The following is a 20,546-nucleotide window of genomic DNA, read 5'->3' as shown; positions in this document are numbered from 1 at the left end:
ATGACTGGTAAAATATTTCAAAGTAGTGGAACTTTTTATGGGTGTTCACTGTACATACAATTAGAACTAACTTGGCTCTGTCTATCAATTCAGAGCTTCTATGTGGCTGGGTATTTATTTATTTATTTATTTATTTTAATATGACTGAATACTTACACTCCTTACTTTTGCCATTTTAACATATGTTTGGATCAAGGAAAAGGATGACACCCTTTATGTGTGAAACTGCTATTGAAGTCAGAGTGTTTTATATGCCAAGAGTTTGCAAGACTAAGTCAAGATACAGTAGAATATCAGCGTGAACTAATAAGGAGAAACCAAGAGACTAATGAGGCTTGGAAGGATTACGTTTTTATTGGCAAATATCAGTAAATGTCAATTTCATCTTACAAATACAAGCCAATGAAAACATTTTCATCTATGATAACTGAAATTTCCAGAAAGGCAAAATAAGAAAAAATGCTGCATGAGAACTTTGTAGAGTTTGATTTAAGGATATTTATTTTGTATATTTTGACATATAATGTTGACAATTTGTGTTTTAATGATCATAAAGCTTTAACTTTTCGAATCTCATGTCATAAAATAATTTCTGACCTCCTATAATTTCCCACAACTGTGAAAATTTATCGATAAAAATTGAAAAAAATGCTTAAAATTAACATCAATATTTGTTAAAATGATATGTGTATTCTGCCAAGCCTAAGAATAATACACAGAAAATACTGACTTGCAGTCATCCTCCACAGGACAGAATGGAATGGTGTACATAATCTCTATTATCGGGGATGGTAACATTTGCAACAATTATTTTTAGTTTATTGCACATATTTTTCTGAAGCTTATTCTGAGAAATACAGGTTGGATGGCTGCAAGAAGGTGGCCCTGTTAGGTTCTGCCAGTGGGTTACACAATTAGTTGCTAAGCATTACAAATCCCTGCTTGTGGAATGGGCTCAGACAAGATAACCCAGCAATTTATTTTAAAAGGCATAATGTCTAAACAGGTAAAACTTAGAGCTGGCCTGTTAGAGAACTGAGTTGTAGTCTCAATTCTGCTAGAAATGGCCCTGACTTAACTAAGGGTTTGCCCATACAGTGAATTAATACGTGGCAAGGCCGGATGTGGATCTAGAGACTACTAGCTTTCCACACACTGACTCACCCTGTGGGTCCTACTACAGTGCACTAAAAGTTCTGTAGTGCACTTTGACATACTGCAGTTTCTGACGGCAGTAAATCAATGTGCACTACAGTGTTCATGCTGCAAGATAGCATGTTTCACCCTTTGGCGGCTGCACAAATATTCACCTTGAAGACAAGCCCTTATTTGTTAAATGGGAATAATATTTGCTTCCCTTCTAGGAAGAGTATGACGCTATACTCCATAAGGATTGTCTGGGTATACCGCAAGAAGGACAGGAGACTTGTTATGGGTTTTAATCAGGCCGCAACTTTATTATATAGATCTCTGGGACTATCCAGCAGATAAAGTGTACAGTGCAGGCAAATCCATGATTATTCAAATCAATTATCTGGGGCTTTCACCAGCCCCCCTTTGTTTAATCCATGCTTATTCAAATCAGTTTTCAGGGGCTTTCACCAGTCCCACTTTGTTTCCATCCTGGTCCCCCAGCTGACCCCTGGCTTGGACCTTGCCATCCACCAGCCACAGAAGAGGATTAAGGAGGGCTATGAGAACAGAGGCGGTTGGCTCCCTGCTGTACCAATCTTAGGAGTCCCTGAACCTCCTCCCCTGTTCTGTTCCTTTATCCAGGACCTCCTTTTAAGTCCTTTACCAGGCCATTTATCTGGTCACTGGCTGCCCTCCCTTTGGAGTACCTACACTGAACACCTGCCCAGTATTACAAAATAAATTACGACATATGGCCTGCCAACTTTTCTATTCACCAGAAAAGGTCTATCCTCACACCTTCTGTGAGGAAGGCAAAAAAAAACCACACTCCACTGAAGCCAATTCTGATGGTACGGGAAAAATTCCTTCCCAGCCCCCCTTTGAAAGGGGCGACAAGTGTAATGCCCACAGCAGGTCTTAACCCACTTGCCATTCGCCTCCACTAGGGGAGGGAGGGTGGCTGCTGGCTTCCTCACTGCTTGGACATAGAGACTTGCCCCACCCAGATTTCATACCTTTATGCACATTCCTGGGGTGGGGGAAGGGTGAGTCATTGCTGCAAAGCACGTTTTGCAGCAGTTTCTGACGTTCCTCCTCTCCCCCACCCCAACCACAAAGCAGAGCTGCCTTTCTTTGGGTAAGCCCAAACAGATTCTGCCCCACCTTTAGTTGTGATGCAGTCATTTTTAAAGTGCACAGTAATATAAACAGCAGTTAGTGGAAGAAGTGAATTTAGAACTGTAGGCCACCTTACTTGTTGGCCAATATGGTCTCCAATAGTCCAAAGGGACTTGGTGAATCTCTCTTTTTGTCTACAGAACAGGGAAAAATCTAAGAGTCTTCAAAGTCTGCTTCCAACACATGCTTTAACATGTTTACTCATATCAATCCTGAATATTTGCCGAAGTTCTAATTAAGGCTTTGCATTATGTTGTGAAAAAGATTAATGTGAAGTGTGTTTCTTTATCAATTGGAGGCAGAAGGAAAATCTTTGGAGTGATGTAGTATTAGTATCCAGGGGAACATGATTTGTCATCACTGGAATGTGGTTACCAGGTGTTCCATAACTCGTTATTTCCTGGCTTTTTCAGGATATGCTTTTTGGGGGATGTCACACTTTACCAGCCTTAAGCACTTTCAAATAAAGTTTGTTTTTTTTTGTTTATGAAATAGTATGGAACATGAAATACTCATAACAAATGCAGAAAGCAATACAAACATTGACGAGTACAGAAGAACTTCAATAAATTTCAGGCATAAAGCCGAAAAGTTAAATTCTGAATCAAAGGTTCTGTCAATTTATGTGGGGAAAAGGGAAAAAATAAACATTATTAGTGATTCTAAGCAGTTTCTAAGTACAGTCTCCATCATTTTCAAATACAAACCCCAATGAGAGTTGAATAATAAATGCAGAGATATGTGGTAATGAGGATTTAATGCTGAAGGAGGGGACTAGAGATAATTATTTTTTCTTTGGCTTGGACACTTTAAACCCTCTTAGTGTTATTCAGAGGAAACACAGTTGTGGTTTTTCTTTTTGTTTTGGATACTTAAAAATATAGAACAATTTGCCCACCAGTCAGAGAGTGATTGAAAACTTGGAATGAATACAAGAGCACATATCCATGCAAAGCAGGTTTACAGTTGTTGTAGCCATCTGCATGCAATTACTTGCTTATTTTTTCTAAAGTAAAGAATGCAGCCAGTATAAACTGTTGATAAATTTGGACCAGATATTTAATATAGAATTCTATTATCCATAACTGCTGAACCATTAAGAAGTAGCAGGTAAGGAATCTTTCACATGCTGTAAATACAGTTGCTTAAGAAATCATTTTTCTGGTATCTTTATGAGCAACATTGCTGTTGCAATTTGTTTGTGTCTATCTTTGAGAAAACACTGGGTTACAGAGTAGGGATGTGTGAAGAAAATCCAGCACCATGAAGAAAAATCACTAAGAGCACTTCAGATGTTAATATTTCTATAACAGTTGTTGAGCATTTGGTGTTAGTGTTGTTACACAGTACCCAAGACTAAAGCTTGAAAAAATATTCTGTAGAGAAAATTATGTTGGTGAAATGTGACTATTGCTCACTGTCCCCTGAAAATTCAAGAATTTTTCAATTTGGGCGGTTGTTAGAGTTTTTTCCATAAGCAAACAAGGTTTCACCAACCAAAAATGCAACTTTATGACATTTCACAAAAAAGGTTACTACATATTCAATAATGGCAATTGCATTAACCCTGATCAAATTGAGGGGAAGAAAATCACTGGTGAAAAATCATGTGGAAACAATGTATTTTTATGCCATTCTGTGAACCAGACATGGAACATTTTGTCCAGCTGTATTTTAGCTTTTTTAAATGTTCTATCCCCATACCTCCTCTTTGTCTTCTACAATGCTGCATTATATGCTGCAATGCACTAGTAAATGGCTGTAATATTAAAATATAAGAGTAAAAAGCCCCCACATTTTAAAGATCTGGGCTTCTAGGTATAGCTGTATGTGGTTTCTGATGCCTCCTCGACATAAACTCAAGGTTCTAGAATCTTTCACCTTACATTCTTGGTAACCTCTGAATCTAGAACTTCTTTCTCTGGTCCAAACTACAGCTATATTCTCAATTATTAAGGGTAAGTGAAAGCAATATTCTTTGTCTTTTATCCAAACTAACTCCTTCATATATGGTATGAAACTCACTGCTGGCAATGTACTTGCCAGTAACCTGAAGGAGATAATAGCACAACCCATCAAAATGTTACACATTTTAAATGATCTTTTGTCAGAAAATAGCTTTTTCATCGAGAGACATTTCCATGGGAATTGTCTGGTTTGGGGTTGTTTTCCAGTGTAATCAACAAAATACATTGTTATATATTAGGACAGTGATGAATTGTTCTCCATGTTCACTGAAGGAACGACAAGAAGTAATGAGCTTAATCTGCAGCAAGGGAGATTTAGGTTAGATCAGTGATACTCAGACCTCAGTGGTTCAGGAGCCAAATTAGCAATCAACAGTACCCAAAAGAGCCACAGTAGTGTGAATTCATTGTTTCACTTACTAGAGTACTATATATATATACATAGTCAAACAGTATGTCAGGGGAAATACGTAGTTTTATTTATATAAATATAATTCTCACAGCAAAATGAGTGACAATTTATTATTTTATCAACTACAATTGGTTAATATAGTAAAAGCATCCTGATTGGTTAATTACACAGTGTTCTAATATCATGGGCTGCAAAGAGCCGCAGGAGACACATTAAAAAGCCTCTTGCGGCTCCCGAGCCTCAGTCTGAGTGTCACTGGGTTAGATATTGGGAAACTTTTCCAACTCTAATAAGGGGAGTTAAGCTCTGGAAGAGGCTTCCAAGGAAGGCTGTGGAATCCCCGTTATCGGAGGTTTTTAAAAATGGGTTGAACAAATGCTTGACAGGGATGGTCTAGATTTACTTGGTCATGCCACAGTGCAGGGGGACTGGATCTATTTGGGGTTGGGAGGGAATTTTCCTCCAGGGCAGACTGGAAGAGGCCCTGGAAGTTTTTCGCCTTCCTCTGTAGCATGGGGCACGGGTCTCTTGCTGGAGGATTCTCTTCTCCTTGAAGTCTTTAAAGTATGATTTGAGGACTTCAATAGCTCAGACATAGGTGAGAGATTTATCGCAGGAGTGGGTGGGTGAGATTCTGTGGCCTGCATTGTGCAGGAGGTCAGACTAGATGATCATAATGGTCCCATCTGACCTTAATATCTATGAATATTGTTGAAAGCTTGAAAATTCTGTTCCTGTTTTTTTCAACAAAAATCCAACAACTTTTGAAGAAACAAAAATGAAATGATTTTTTTAAATTTCGTAACAGAAAACATTTCCCAACCAGCTCATGCTAAATAATAGGGATTTTTGTCATTTTTAATAGTCTAGACATTAGGAATGAGTCAAACCACTGTACAAAATTCAGCAACCCCTGGCATTTTGTGAAGTTTTAGGAAAGTCTGCTTAACTTGGTCATTTTAATTATCTACATTTCCTGGTTGTTGGTAGGACTGGAAATACCAAAATACAATGAAGGCTGCCTCTATAGCATTTCTCGTCTGGCCCAAACCATTAATCAGGATATCTCATGAAGCAGCCTGATCTCATGAGGATTCTAGATCAATTTCCAAAAGCATAAGGTTGTGTAGGTATTTTGTTTTTGTTTTGTTTTTGTTTAAAGGCAGGTCACTCACTCATAACTTTTGGGTTAAATTATGGCTCTGAGAGTGAGTGGAACCCTAGAGGTGGATAGCAACTGTATAATCTGAGAATAGTGAAAACAACTCCAAAAGGCATAATACCATCCCTCAGTGGTAGAAATGCTGCTCGCTAATGTTTCTCTTCCATTATTAGCTGCAATAGAGCTAGATGAGTCCTTTGCCATACCCTTACCTCACTCATCCACACCCTCCATTTCAGCAACACTAACCCCCCCCCAACACACACACACTCACAACTGTTGTGGAGAGGGACTATCTGTATCATCTTTATCTCTTTCTCAATGGATTTTCATATTGGCAGCCAAAATGTGGCCTTTAATATAAATAATATAAATTAACAGTGTTATTGCTGGTGGTTGTACTGCTGGTATTCTGTAAGGATCAGCGCACCACCAATAGGTGGTGCTATATCTTTTTATCTTAGTGTTAAATTGTGGTCTTGTTCTGGTATTCTATTTGTCTGTTCTGGAGGGGTGTGTATCGCATATCAAGTCTAGGTTCAAGTTAAGTCCCACCTGTCTGTGCCAGAGTTGTTGCTTGCAGCATCCCAATAAATCCTTTGATTTCTATTACAACTTACGTAGACTATTGGAATGAATATATATTAAAAAACCCCAGAATATCTCATAGTCCAGTGGCAGTGTTGCTGTAGTACAGATAAAAGGGCCAAGTACACCATTACAGAAGTATTTATAAGTACAAATATGCTGTGGAAATGGTACTTATGTATTTATAAATACAAGTGTTCCCTGGAATTGTCTGATCAATATCTGGACAACTACTTGAATAATATAAGCACGTAGTGGAAGAGAAAGGAAAAAGAAAAATAACATTTTATTCATATGCACAAATAAGAATGCAATAACAATGAAAAAATCTTGTGTAAATTTATAAATTTCCTTTCAATGATTTGTGTGGGTATATGTATAAATTTATACATCATATTATGCTTAGGCACCAATTTCCCTACAACACCTTCAACACTGAAGTTTGCCCAGTTGCTTGCAGGCATTTCCTACCCTACCTTGCAGGGGATACCACTACTGGGCTTGCCCTCTCAATGAGGGACACTGGGAGGTCCTTGCAGATTTTTAAAAAAAAGTTCCTTGTGCTTTAAGAACCTTTAAAATTTACATAAGTAAAAGTACAGAATATTTAAAGTGCTTGAGTACAAGTATGTAGACTACTTGGCAACACTGTCCAGTTGTTAGGACACTATGCAAACCCATTCTTCTCATAAGGCAGAAGGAGCTATTGAAATGGTATCTCCCACATCCTGGGTGAGTATGCTAACCACTCAGTTAAAAGTATAATGGAGGCCTTCTTCTCTGCTGTGTTGTGTAGAGTTTGGTGGGCTCTGAGTATAGCTACTGGATCAGGCCAGGCAACACCTATGTTCATCTGGTTTAAGGATTGCACTGTGCTTTCAGTGTGAGATAGGAGCTGCCTGCCTGAGGCAGCCGTTCACATGCTCAGGGAGGAAACTTAGGAGCCTAGGGAATTTTTACAGTGAAAATGTAGGCATTGAGTGAGTTTAGACACCTACAGGAATAGGCTAGTGCCTAAATCTGGTATTTAGGTACCTAAATTCCTTTAAGCCTGAGTGCACATCCCTATGTTTATCAAGTTTATCTGCGACTTTAGTCATGAATCCATCTTGAAAAGGACAATTTAAGTGATTGGCAAAAGTTGGCTACTTCACACAGTTGGTCTGGTAACACGGGCAGAGCAGAAGTCTACAAAATACATTTGAGATTCTTTGTACAGGTTTCAAGACGGATGTTACTTAATATATGTGGTTTCTTGTAGAGGTTCACTATATTATCTATGTAGCTTCACTCACCCAGTCCTTGAAATCCAGTCATGGTGTTGCAGATTTGAGGGGGTGAAGATTCTGAAACTTACTTTTTTTAAAGCTCTTTGCATGACAAATTAACCTTTTTAGGGATGAAAAAGTGGATCAAAATTTCATTTACTGTACATTCAGTAACAAGACTAATATTTTCAGTTTCCATGGCACAACAGTTTCTTATCACGAGTCTTTAGCTTTGACTTGTTAGATATCTAGTTTTTCTGTCACCATAAGTTATTTGTTAACGAGAGATTGGGATTAACTTCATCCACCATGCTGGTAACAGTACAATTTTACTCCTGTGAGAAGATTCATCCAAGTCAAACATTCAATCAGACTTCATTGCTCTTTTATCAATCCCTTCTCACAGAATGGTTAGTATTAAAACCCAAATCAGCTTGTTTGAGGGTAAGCAGATTTTCAATAATAGCCGGTAAAATGCCTGCACTCAGCAGTGGCTGTTTCTGTAATAGTCTGACTTACCTTACTTATTGTCTCTTATCTTGACTGTTCAGTGTCATTTAACCCCCCTGATTTGCCCAGTGAAGAGAGATTAAACTGTTCTTCCAAAGAATATCTTTTGAGTTATTCCAGTTTGTTTCAGAAAAAAAATGTTGATGAAAACATTTTTCATTGAAACAATGTTGACCAACTCCGGTTAGAATTAACTTGCTCTTTTGGCCACTAAGTAGCCATCAGATTTAATTTTTATCAAAATTTATTAAAATATTAAAATGAAGAGAGAGGAGCAGGTACGTGTTACAATTTATTATCTCACCAGTTGTTATGCTCTCCATATAACATTATAAAGATTTAAAAGGGAAAACTATGGATTTTTCTTGGTCATGATGGGAAATTACTGTATTCTTAATTCTTATGGAAAACCCATTATACAACCTTTGCTTAATTCATTTTAATTACTTTACATTTGTCAGTGTGTCACAACCTTTTCTTATTTTGGGAATACATATTATTAAACTCACTTCTTCTGCATTAAAGACTATCCGACTCAGGACATGGCTGGAAAACCAACAATAAGGTATAGTGCTGAACTATAAAGAAATTACTCAAGCTGTCTCTGCTAAAGCAGGATTATGACTTGCTCAGTGTTGTTGGTACTTAACATGATACTCTTTGAGTGTGGTCTTCTGTATGAAAAAAAGGCTTAATTAAGTGTTTTCAATTGGAAATGTCATTGGCTAGTCAGATGAATTGAAATTCACCCCATGCAAAGGTCCAGCAATTATGAAGCACCATATAGTCCTACTTAACCCCTTTTTAAGTGGGACTTAAATATTGCACAGGTTTTGTACTAGCTCTCTGCACAGACATGAATTTCACCCAAGGTTTCTTGCTTTATCATTGGGAAAATACATTCCCAGAATTTTTTTGAAATGATCAGTATTAATAAAGAGCCATCCTTTAATTGCTTGCAAGTGGTCAGTTACCCAAGATTTGTATACTCTCCCTGTGTATCTGAGGTTATTAGAGTATGAATCTGAACTGTGTTTCTCAGATTATAACAGGCTTATCTGTAATATCTAACTAATTGAAAATATATTGTAAAATCATATCAGCAGCTTCTATGTTTTAAAAATGTAATTTTATGTATTTGCCTTTAGATTGAATGTATTTCTGTTTGGTAGTTTCACAATCATGTACATAATTTTCTTTTCCATTGTTGCTCCCACAGGAAATGTCTTGGGTGGCAGGGGAGGGAATTCCCACCTTCCCTGAGTAGGCACACACAATAGGAAACACAGCTGGTATTTACTGTTCTCTACAGCAAGGAAACTTCAGCTTCCAGTAGATTCTCAGCCCTAAAGCAATCAGTATATTCATCTGGAATGGTTATTGCCATTCCTGCAGTCACTGTACTGCATATATCGTGGAGCTAGTTATTACACGGAGGAAAGAGATGGGGACAGAGAAGTTGGCGTCAAAACAATTTGTGGATTTTACGCTGCCTCAATAGATTGACAGACATGGTTTTAAGATACTGAGTTTTCATGGTTAGCTACAATAATGACTATTTTGCTGGTGGGTTAGCAGATAGGTAACTGTAGTCACATTTGTTTTGGAGTGGCATACTATTTGTGAACTCCTGACCACATACTATGATTTAGATTTAGAGGAAATCAGCCATTAGAAATTGTGAGAGAAACTGAACAAAAGATATGGAGGGCATTTTTGCAGTGATGGCATCAGTGCTAGTAGATTATCTTTTGTTAGGCTAATAGTAACCTACCATAAATCCAAAGCACGAAAGGATGATGTAGTTAATTGGCCATTAACTATGTTGCTGATGCTGCAGTACCGAGCGGATAGCTTTTGATACTGTTCAGCATAATGTTGAATAAGCTTTTCTGAGCATTTGTATGATTCAGAACATCTGGGTAAGCTGTTAATTGTTCCTGAATGGTATTTGCTTCTAAATGCTGCATAGTGATCCAATAAAATGGTTAAAAAATCATTTATATCCATTACATAATGTCCATTATCTCACAGCAAGACTATTCAATTTTCAGCAAAGTAGTAAAGTACGGTCCCTATTTAAAATTCATTTGTAATTTGTATGAAAATAGATGTGGCCATTGAGCAGTTTTTTTCTTATCAAAAGTGCATTTTAATAAGTAGCTCAAAAAGTGAAGATAATATTTTTAAAAGTGCTATACAAAAAAAAAATCACATTAACAGGTCCAGTGCACATTTCATTATAAAAATGCACCATAGGCAGTTTATACTTCTAAAATATAAAACAGAAGATGGTTCATATTGCCAAATCCTTCACCACTGTTGACAGAGTAAATGGATTAATATCTATGCAAAAGCTTAATCCCATCAAAAGTTATGACTTGATTGACTTCACCTTTACCATTTCAGTTGGAAAGATATCCAACATGGATATTAATTTCTATAACACATACTGGCTTAAATCACTTAATTTACATGGAGGATATAATTGTTAGTAAAATTCCATTCAGCATCTCTGAGCCAAAGGCTGTGCAACAACTTAACATCTGGTGATACATAAACATATTTGATTATTTTTTCCTAAGCAGAGGTAATGAAATACTTAAATGATCATCAAGCCTATATTTAAATAAAACCAATAATTCTGGGGTATTCTAACAGTTTCGTTCCTACCATATGGATAGTGGTACTCTGACAGAAATTTAAATTTACCACCAGCAGCAACATCTTTCCTGCTCTATTCTTAAACCCTAAAATGTGAAACCCAAGGGTGAGTGTATGTTTCCATAAACTGGATGGCTGCCTTGTACATTGTATTATGCTTCAGCAGCTGGTGGGTGGTGAATAATTAATGGGGTTAAGTCCCAAAACTGCAGCCACAAGTGGAAGATAATTTCTAGATTTCCATATGCAGCTGTGGGATTTATATTTAAAGTGGCTACTCCCATGGGCAGAACAAATAATGGAGATTCAAGTGAACTTATGTTTTTCCACTATCATCTTTAATATTTTCCCTTCTACATTGGAACACATCCCTTGTTCTCAGCAGGGAAAGGAGAGAGTTTGGTCAAGATTGAGTCACAATTCTTATCACTGCTCTTTCAATACCAACTCCTGTGTAATTTAATCTATGATTGAATAGATAGTTTTCCCAACTATAGGAGAACTGGTGGCTGTGTCAACAGAGAAAGGTGGTGGTGGGGATGGTTTCAGGGAAAAGATCAGGCATAAAGCCCCTTTGAAAATCCAAGCCTTAAACCTTAAGGGAGTTGTGTCCAACTCCCATTGCAATTCAATGGACAGCTAATTCCCTTAGACCCCTTTGAAAATCCCAGTCTAAATTGATAGTGAGGCATCCAGGGGGAGATGTCAGAATGGCTGTAAAAAGACCAGATGGGGAAGGTAGATTGGTGCATAGTCATCAGTACATAGATGGTAGCTGTAATCCCACGAGTGAATGATTTCACTTACAGAAAGGGCATAAAAGGGGTAGGGGGCAAGAAAGGAGCCTTGTGGAGACACCTGTGGAGGGGGGAGGGCCCTCTGGATGGGATTCTAAAGGAGTGATCTGAGAGGTAGTAGTAGCTTTGAAGATGATGGAATCATTATTTATTATCTGAATTACAGTAGTACCCCAACTGATATTGGGACCCCATTTTGCTAAGTGCTGTGACAGACAGGCTCTTCCCCAAATAGCTTGCAATCTAAATGAAAGGCAAAGCCAAAATACCAGGAGAAAGTTATGTGTGACTGAAAGTGTCTAAAGCTTCAGAAAGGTGAAGGGGGCATGCAATATGGCCAGGAAAATGTCATTAGAAACCTTGGTGAAAGCACTTCTGAGGCAGGGTTGAGAATGGGAGCCAGACTGGAGGGTGCACATGATAGAACTGGAGAAGAACTCAAGATAATGGTAATAAATGGAACATGAGTTTGAAGGTGAAGGAAAGGTTGGAGATGGGGAAGCTGTTGAAGAGGAAGGTGGGGTTGAGAGTATTTTTTAATGGTGGGGACATTACTCATATTTTAAGAGGAACCAGCTGGAAGAGAATAAAAGGTGAAGTAGGAGGGAAAGAGATGAGCATGGTGATGAGAGAGGTTAATAGCAAGTGGGAGGCCAATGGGGCAAATACAGGGTTACAGATAGAGAGGGAAATGTGTATCCTCAGCTTCAGTGCCAGGGAAGAAGAGGTAGTAGCTGCTTAGGTGTTAGCTCGATAAAACAAATTAAAAAGATCATAGGGAGGAGACAAAAGAATTCCATTTAACCTGAGGCATGTGTGACTGTTCCCGCAGCAATAGCTATACTCCAGAGTGCAGTCCTATTTAAATTAGGCTGCATTAGTCAAATATGATATGGTGACATATAGTGAGCTGGTACAGTGTGGGGGTTGTCGGAAAAGTGTACAATTAACATTAGCACTGGTCAATAATCTTGTGTCAGTTTTTTCAATGGGAAATTTGGGGGCAGTTGCAAATGATTTTGCAAAAAGGTATCTGCTCTCTGTGGGAAAAAAAATGGATTTTTCATTTAAAAAAAGAGTGCCCCCAAACTGATTCAGTTTTTGGCTGAAAACTGAAAAAAAAATTCATTGCTGAAATGCCACTGTGGTGCTTATAGGTACTTGAACTAGGGATGCTGGGGATGACTTGAAGTGGTTTCCATTACATACAGGGTTTACAGTTTGGTTCAATAGTCTCAGGGCCCCCAGTATACAAATTGTTCCAGCACCCCTGGAAGTTGTACGTTGGGCAACTCATGTCCTTTTCTTCTAAATGGTTTGGGTTCCCTGGTCAGACTACATCTCAATGATGCACCATCTTTTACCATGACATGCCATATGTTTTCTGCAAGTCACTGGCCATTGAAAGCAGACACTTTTAATGAAAGATTTTGTTTAGTCATACCCCCGAGAGAGAAAAAAGGGTCCTGTCTTACCCAACAGTAACCGTTCTAGTATTATTTAAGAAATATATCTGGCACTCAACTAAATTGTAAACTGCACCCTGAAAATAATTACAGTAAATGCAATGAACAGAATATTTTTTTAAAACAAAAATAAGTAATTCAAAAATGCAGTAGCAATTTTAACCAGCCCACAGGGTCTGTCATTGAAATCTGCACATGGAAAGGAGGAGGATCAGGTCCTTCCAAAGGAATACTGCTCTTCAAATTCTCCTCACTGAAGTTGACCTGCCTTTTCTGAAGATGGGTCTGTATATTATAGGCATTACCATTTTAGCTTTATCTGCAAAACTGTTCACACATTTCTCTGCTACAGTATGTTATGTCTCTACTGTATGCTAAGTTTCACGATAGGACAATACAACCTGAAATGAGCTTTTCCCATCTACTTCCCCCAACAAAATCACAGAATCAGAAGAATTATAAAATGTCACCTGAAGTGAGAAGTGAGGCTTTCAGTGGGCTGAGAGAAGATCTTTAAGTGAATCTTCTATTTCATTTTTGGTGCATGCAAATGAAACACCTATGCTATGTGCCTGTTTTAGGAACTTTTTTTTTACTAGTTTTCTTCCAAAATGAAATTCTGGTGAAACTGACCCAATTTCATGAAGCATTTTCATTTAAACTGAGCTCCATATTCCATTGAAATATGTTTCTGTTCAAGTTTTTTCCAACCAGCTCTGTTTATCATTATTCATTACTGTCAGAATATTTTCATAGTGAAATATCAAATATGTAGGATTTTCTTGGGGAAACTGTTTCAATATTTCACAGGTAGTTTCATCTGTTTAAAATCAGAAGGACCATCTACGTTTGCCAATTACAACACTAATTTGTATCTTCTAGCGACTCACACAGATAAAAGGATGATTTGGGCTACAACTAATGACACCATTGCATTATCCAGTCTTTAACTTAATAATTAAGATAGACTTAGCACAGTTCATGGCAAGATCTTCAATTATCTGAAACTTAAAAAAAGGGTCCTACAAAAAGTGGGAACTAGGTCAAATTACAAAGGATGAATATAAACAAATAACACAAGTATTTAGGGAGAAATTAGAAAGGCCAAGGCACAAAATGAGATCAAACAAGATAGAGCAGTGGTGGCTAACCTGTGGCCTAATCAGTTGAGGAGCAGAGCGGAAGAATTACTTCTCATGTCTTGCTTACAACACTCCTGCTAATACATCCCAATGATGTTTCGTTTTTTTGCAACAATGTTACACTGACTCAAATTTAGCTTGTGGTCCACTATGACCCCCAGATCCCTTTCCGCAGTATTCCTTCCTAGGCAGTCATTTCCCATTGTGTATGTGTGCAACTGATTGTTCCTTCCTAAGTGGAGTCCTTATTGAATTTCATCCTATTTACTTCAGACCATTTCTCCAGTTTGTCCAGATTATTTTGAAGTATAATCCTAACCTCCAATGCACTTGCAAACCCTCCCAGCTTGGTATCGTCCACAAACTTTATAAGTGTACTCTCCATGCCATTATCTAAACCACTGATGTAGATATTGAACAGAGCCAGACCCAGAACTGATTCCCTGCGGTACCCCACTTGTTATGCCCTTCCAGCATGACTGTGAACCACTGATAATTACTCTCTGGGAATACTTTTCCAACCAGTTATGCACCCGCCTCATAGTAGCTCCATCTAGGTTGCATTTCCCTAGTTTGTTTGTGAGAAGGTCATGCAAGACAGTATCAAAAGCTTTACTAAAGTCAAGATGTACCACATCTATCACTTCCCCCCATCCACAAGGCTTGTTACTCTGTCAAAGAAAGCTATCAGGTTGGTTTGACACAATTTGTTCTTGACAAATCCATGCTGACTGTTACTTATCACCTTATTATCTTCTAGATGTTTACAAAGTGATTGCTTAATTATTTGCTCCATTATCTTTCCTGGTACAGAAGTTTAAGCTGACTGGTCTGTAATTCCCTGGGTTGTCCTTATTTCCCTTTTTTTATAGATGGGCACTCTATTTGCCCTTTTCCAGTCTTCTGGAATCTCTTCCGTCTTCCATGACTTTTCAAAGATAATCGCAATGGCTCAGATATCTCCTCAGTCAGCTCCTTGAGTATTCTAGGATGGATTTCATCAGGCCCTGGTGACTTGAAGCCATCTAACTTGTCCAAGTCATTTTTAACTTGTTTTTCCCCTGTTTTAGCCTCTGATCCTACCTCATTTTCACTGGCATTCACTATGTTAGACGTCCAATGACCACCAACCTTCTCGGTGAAAACAAAAACGAAGTCGTCATTAAGCACTTCTGCCATTGCCACATTTTCTGTTATTGTTCCCCCTCACATACACCTCACTGAGTAACGGGCCTGCTCTGTCCTTCCTCTTCCTCAGTTCGGGGCACCACATTTCAGGAAAGATGTGGACAAATTGGACAAAGTCCAGAGGAGACAACAAAAATGATTTAAAGATCTAAAAAACATGACCTATGAGGGAAGATTGAAAAAATTGGGTTTGTTTAGTCTGGAAGAAGAGAAGACTGAGAGGGGAAGAGAGGACATGATAGCAGTTTTCAAGTACATAAAAGGTTGTGACAAGGAGGAGGGAGAAACATTTTTCTTTTTAACCTCTGAGGATAGGATAAGAAGCAATGGGCTTAAATTGCAGCACGGGAGGTTTAGGTTGGACATTAGGAAAAACTTCCTAACTCTTAGAGTGGTTAAGCACTGGAATAAATTCCGTAGGCAGGTTGTGGCATCTCCATCATTGGAGATTTTTAAGAGCAGATTCAACAAATACCTGTCAGGGTGGTCTAGATAATAATTAGCTCTGCCATGAGTCCAGTCCCCTGGACTCGATGACCTCTCAAGGTCCCTTCCATTCTTATGATTCTATGATTAAGATAAACAGAGGAACTGTCAATTTACTCATTCATTTTCACCCTGGTTTGTCTTTCAGATGGCCTATAAAATGGTCATAACATGCCAATGAGGCAATTTTCTAACTTGCATTTAAAAAGGTACTGGAAATATTAGACTTTTATGTCAGGTTAGAGCATTACATGTCAGTCAGCTTTGGCACTATGGGGAATTAAAGATAGACCTTGGGAAATAGCAAAACTGCATAAACTGTGCTGGTGTAAATGTCAGAAATAAGTTATTCACATTCCTGGCAAATGAAATAATTGTTTTTTTATTTGTTTCTGATGTACTTATTAATTGGGCAAGAGCTTATAAAATAGACTCAAGGAACACAATCTATTTAGCTTATCAATGAAGGATAAGGGGTGACATAGTCACAGTCTGTAAGTACCTACATAGGAAACATAATTTTGCTAATAGAAGACTCTTCAATTTAGCAGACAAAGGTATAACAAGAGCCAATAGCTGGAAGCTGAGGCAAGACAAATTCCAGTTAAAAATAAGGTACACATTTTCAACAGTGAGGGCAATTAACTGTTGGAACAATTTACCAAGGATGCTGGTGGATTCCCCATTACTGGAAATTTTTAAATCAAAATTGGATGTTTTTGTAGAGAATATGCTATAGTTCAAACAGGAATTAATTCAAGGAACTCCTATTGCCCTTGTTGTACAGAAATTCAGACTAGATGATCCCAGTTGTCTCTTCTGGCTTGTAATATATGAATCTGTGACCTCAGTTCTCTTGGTCACATTAGGAAGAAAAAAATGCATCTTTGAAGATTTTGTTTTGATCTTCCTTTTCATTCTTTCACTTATTGTTGACCTAAACTGCTTAATTGTTTTGTAGTTTTACCTCTTTTGAACTTTCAGAATAACTTTCCTGACATTTAAAAAAGTTAAGAGAAGAATCATAAAGAACCAATAACAAATCCGCAGGGGATCGAGGCAGGTGGCATTTATCATAGTTGTCTTGCCTGAAGAAATCACTTGACTGTAGTGTGGAGAAGTGAAAGATACAATTTATTTTTAATTCAATAAAATGAATATTCAAACAACAAGGGGCTCATGAAATGAACTTATTTTCTGTGTAGAAATGGTGTTACTCCTCCTTTCCAATCTTACCAAGATATAATGGTAGTTTGGAAATGACAGCTCAACCTCTAAAACACTGATTAGCTAGCCACAAACATCACAATTCTTACTTCCTATTGTAACTTGATCTATAGATTATCAATAAACATTTCCAGTTATCACTTTGAGGGTTGACAGGTTCTTTTCCCAAGATCAAGCCCAGTATTTTTAAAATTATTATATAGTTGGGAACCCAGATGTGCACAGATGCAACACTATAGGCACTCTTTTATATTTACAAATAAATTTATTAATACATTTAGCAGAGTCATACACTAACTTAATAAGGTAGATAGATAATACAGAAAGTACATCTGGACATCCATACTCACACCATGCCTTGCAGAACAACCTGAAATGTTAGCCATTATCTTCCTCATCACTGTCACCTTCCTATCTTCACCAGTGGCCATCTTTCTGGCCCCTCCCAAGGGCTACACCTCTCTGTCTCTCCTACTGCCCTGATATGCCACTTTTATAATATGTTACACTGACGTTACCATGTCTAATGCATATTCAATAGGGGTTTCTCCCCTGTTACTTATTTGTATTTCCTCCCCTTACCAACGTTAAGGTGTCCTTCTTCTATAGGTTAGTGTATTTATGATTTCACCCCATTATCATATACATCAATTCGTTGCCATGGTACTCTTGCGGTCTGATGTTCCATCCAAAATCTTCCAGAAGCTGGTGTCAGTTCATGTTCTGTGGTTGGCTGCTGTCATTATGGACAAAATTTCCCCTGCCCCTAACACTCTACTTCCAGTTCCCCAAAACTTATAAGTTACGTAAGTTTATCTTTGCCAAAGCTGGTAGGCCTCAAGCCGCATGCTAACTGCTAAAGCCAATGTCTTACAAGATACAAGCCTGCAGGTTCCTTGCAGTACTACTAATATAATGCAAAGCAGTGCATATAATAAAGGTAAGCTGGCCCACTGGGCTACACTATTTAAATTTTCTTTCCAAAATATTTAGAGATGAAATTAACTCAGATCAAAACACGGGATCCAAATACCCTCCAGCTTGGTGATGGTGGTGGTACAGGAGTTAAAATCAAGATATGAATCTTGTGGTCAGTGACCTTCTTTAAAAATATTATGATGAATCATTAGAAAAAGTTCTTATCCAGCAAGAATTTTTAACATGATATTATACTGAATATGAATTCTGATTAAATGGAAAAGCAATAAAAATCAGTTTGCCCAAACACCAGATGAATAACTTACATTTTTGTTACCATTCTAAAAATGAAGAAAATGTTTTTCATTGTTTAAAAAAAGAGGAAAAAATCTACATCCCACTTATGCTTTTTTTCCCTTGCCCCCATATATGAAATTTAAGCAATGTATATGTTGTAATACACTAAGAAATATTTTCTACTGTATTAAACCTGAAGTGTGTGTTTATATGCACAGAAAAGTCCCATGGCCACATGAATGGATATGGAAAATAGAGAGAAAAGAAATTGTCATGTACAGCCAGATGCTCCTGAAAATGTTGCCAGGATTATAGAGAGAAGCAACCATCTGAGGCTCTGGCTGTAAGCAATCTGTCAGCAAGTCCAAATTGGTCAGCTGGAGTGCTGTGGAGGAAGGTTAAAGTTGCAAATAGACATCTAAGCACCTAATTTCATGGGGATCAAAAATACATGGAACAGATTGGAAATCTGAAGACTTTGTGGGATCAGAAAGGCAGTTTCCCTAACATGTTCCAGCATTGGGATATCCTTTTTAATGTGGACTTCGAGCTGCTGCAAGCTCCATCCTTCTGCATATGGTTGTTAGCACTGGAGCTCTGCATATGGTTGTTAGCTCTTTTCCTTGTGGGGACTGGTTATTTGGTAAACCTTTGCTAATGGAAATCGCGTTCTACAGGTTCCAGTCATTGTAGCAGTCAACCTCTCACAGTGCTTGCTGCAGTCCCACTGCACTACTACTGGTCCACTCTTCTTCACTGAGCTAAATAACAGAAACCAAAGATTGCCATCTGGGTCCTGTTTATTTTTGTGTTTTGTTTTACTTTCCTGTCTGATCTCAGTGCACAGAACTGGCAGGTAAGTTTTCAGACTATGGAATATCTTCCAGCAGTCAAATGACATTGTAACAGGCAGTGAGCAACCTAACAGTTGGTATGCAAAGACAGGGATATAAAACACTTTTGCCTAATTTAGGAAAGTTAATAGGCTATCATGGGGACTGCTACCCATCTACATGAGTATAGACTGGTTCTGAGAGCAAAGTTCTATACAGCTCTAGAAACTCATCTGGTTGTCTTGTTCACTCCTGTTGTTCATTCCAGAAGATCACAAACTGCTCCTCTTCGAGCTATCATGCAACACCAACTTTAATGTGAGCATTGTGAAATTTTCAGAGTAATGTTTTCCCCTGCATAATTTTCTAAAGGGGGAAAAAAATAAAGCCCCAGGTTTTATTTTGTTTTGTGTTTAAAAAAAAAAAATCTCTGACAGGAATAGATTCAGGTATAGGCACTACAGGCACATGCATAAGGTCCCAGTTTTAGTCTTGCTGATGTCAGAATCTCACCTTTAATTTTAAACAAAAATGTATATTTCTAGCACTCCTGGTTCTGATGAAAAGCTTGAAAATATAACTCAAAGACAGCCAGTGGAGAGAAGTCTGCTGAGTTTGCAGCCAGTCTCTAGCAAAGAGAGCTTCAGTAGCCATTAAAATCAAGGAGGAAGCTGCTTGGCCCCACATCCACCACTAGAGCAAGCCAGGTCTCCCAAATTTCTTTGAGAAAAGAGAAAAAAGAGTAGATGAGGTCCAACACTGCAGGGATGGTGGTTATGGAACCTTCGGTTCCCATCCCAGTCAGATCTGGACCCACCCCTCTTAAAGTGCAAGCAGCTGGAGACTCTAGCTATTCCAGTCAGTTCTGGACCATCCTTCCTATGTCTGAGTACCATCCTCTTGACTATGCCATATAAAGAGGAGAAGAAGGAAGAGCAGGATATGACTTCAAAGTGTCCTTCCTGGTCACTTCCTTCTTCCAGACTCCAAGGTGAGAGATATTTGGAGAATAATCAGGCAACAAACAGCATGTGTTCGGTGGGAGTCAAAATCGATAGGCCTATTCCTGACTGTCAGCAGACTATCGAAAGCAGATTTTCAAGAAAAATCCTACTTGGGTGTTAATTGCTATGAGGCAATTAATAGGAGCTCAGATAGTATAGTGATGAGCATGGTATAAATGTCTGCATAAACAGAGGTAACAAGTGAACTTGCACTAAAGTCAGTGCTAGATGCTCTTCTATTGCAGAGGGCCTGCAGAGGTGCCTCAAAATATACACTAGAGCAGAAATTCCCCAACTTTCTTAT

This window comes from Natator depressus, chromosome 4, assembly GCF_965152275.1.
Source record: "Natator depressus isolate rNatDep1 chromosome 4, rNatDep2.hap1, whole genome shotgun sequence".
In the NCBI taxonomy this organism is placed as follows: Eukaryota; Metazoa; Chordata; order Testudines; family Cheloniidae; genus Natator; species Natator depressus.
The sequence above is the reverse complement of the archived record's forward strand: the minus strand, read 5'-3'. Positions refer to the sequence as shown.